The following is a 2089-nucleotide window of genomic DNA, read 5'->3' on the forward strand; positions in this document are numbered from 1 at the left end:
AGATTTTATATTTCTTATTGTGTTAATTTTGGGTAAATTTTATAATTTTTTAGGTAAAATTATGAATCATATCCTTTATATTACACCTGTAGTTGCTGTAGATCTGTGCTGATGGCCACTTTTGCATTCCTTACATTGACAAACGGGACTTCTCTCTGTTTCTTGATCAGTTTTGCTGGGGGATTGTCAATTTTATTCTTTCCCAAAAATGAGCTTTTGGCTTTTCTTTTTTAAAATGTGTGCTTTCTATTTCATTAATTCATGCTCTACTATTTCCTTCCTTCTATTTTCTTTTTTTAAAGAAACTGTTGATTTTTCATCAACTTCATTTCCATTTTCTCTTTAAGGTCTATGGGAGAACAGCTTAAAGCCAATCAGTGGTCGTCCCTCCCCATTCAGTGTCCTGAGCAGTGGGAGCTGCAGACCAGTCTTCAGGAGGGAACTGCTGAATAGGCACACAGGGCACCTACACACCTGCAGACCAGTCTTCAGGAGGGAACTGCTGAATAGGCACACAGGGCACCTACACACCTGCAGACCAGTCTTCAGGTGGGAACTGCTGAATAGGCACACAGGGCACCTACACACCTGCAGACCAGTCTTCAGGTGGGAACTGCTGAATAGGCACACAGGGCACCTACACACCTGCAGACCAGTCTGGGATCTCAGGTTGAGTAGCAGTAAACTCAGGAGCTAGAGCTGTCCATTCGCACCGAAATTCCTCCTTGGTCACAGCCTTTTCAGCAGTGGCCTGCTCTTCCTTTTCAGTCTCTTCCAGGTGTGTGTGGAAGTAGAGATCAGGCATGACCTCCTGTGGGTGTCCACGGGTGATGGTGCCACACATGCGCAGAACTTCCAGGGTCAGCACCCACCACCTCGGACCCCCTGAGTGAGCTCCCTTGTTGCTGTAGGGAATGGCAATGCCTGCAGAGCACAGAGTTGAGTCTGTGTTACACAGAGCAATGGTGGGCAGGTTAACATAAGACACCTGTGTGAGAGGCTGGTGGGCAGCCCTGGGGTCAGTAACCACCAGAAGTCTCTGCTCCTGGAAGGCTGCCTGGATCTGGTGAGTAAAGCTTCCAGGAGTGACACAGTCAGCAGTAGGAGTGGCTCCAGCGGCAGCAGCAAACTTCAGCACAGCTTGCCGGCCGGTACTTCTGGAGGTTACGACACTGACATCAGTTGAGTTTTCAGTGGCATCAACGGCACAAGCTGCCAACAGAACCTTCTCCCAGATTCTCTTCAGATTTATGAGGTAGATGCCATCACTTTTCCTTTTGTAGAGGCACTGTTCCATTTGGAAGTCAAGGCTGGTGTCACCCTAAGTGGGTTCCTTCTGTAAGGAATTTGAGGACCTCCTCTTCCTTCATTTGCAGGACATCAAGGGCTCTGGACATTGTGAATATTTCTCTTTAAGTTATGATGAGAAACCAGAACAACCCTTATGGACCTCATCCTACTTTCTTTAGATTTACTTGCTATTCTTTTTCTAACTTCTTGAGATGGATACTCAAATCATTGAATTTTAGCCTTTTTCCCCCTAATAATGTCACTATTATCCAGATAAAAATATATTCTAATTTCTGTTGTGCTTTCTTCCTTTACCCATGGGTAATTTAAATCGTTTTTCTTAATTTCCAAACATTTGGGAATTTTTAAAAATGTGTGTGTTATTGATTTCTAGCTAATTTCATTGTTATGTGAAAACATATGCTAAGTCTGTGCTGTCCAATATGTAGTCACTAACCAGATGTGGCTATATAAATTAACTAGAATGAATAAAATGTAGTTCATCAGTCACACATTTTAAGTGTTCAGTAGCCACGTGTGGCTAGTGACTATTGTGTTGACTATGGTGTCTATTATATTGAACAATGCAGATAGGACCCAGAAAATTCTATTGCACAGCCCTACTCTAAATGATTTCAATCTGATGAAATTTGTTGAGGCTTGCTGCATATGCTTGCTGAATATACAAACCTGCATATGCTCGGTTTTGGAAAATATTCTCTGTGCCCCTAAAAAGAATCAAGGTTTCTGTCACTGTTGGTTGTACTGTTATCTAACATGTCCATTAGGTCATTTTGTT

The 2089-nt window shown here is 42.9% G+C and overlaps 1 pseudogene; it reads right to left on the minus strand.

Moving 5' to 3' along the window:
• Nucleotides 1-364: 364 nt before the first annotated feature.
• Nucleotides 365-1397, minus strand: LOC133075119 (small ribosomal subunit protein uS2-like; annotated as a pseudogene).
• Nucleotides 1398-2089: the final 692 nt, after the last annotated feature.

Source organism: Eubalaena glacialis, chromosome 15, assembly GCF_028564815.1.
Source record: "Eubalaena glacialis isolate mEubGla1 chromosome 15, mEubGla1.1.hap2.+ XY, whole genome shotgun sequence".
Taxonomy (NCBI): domain Eukaryota; kingdom Metazoa; phylum Chordata; class Mammalia; order Artiodactyla; family Balaenidae; genus Eubalaena; species Eubalaena glacialis.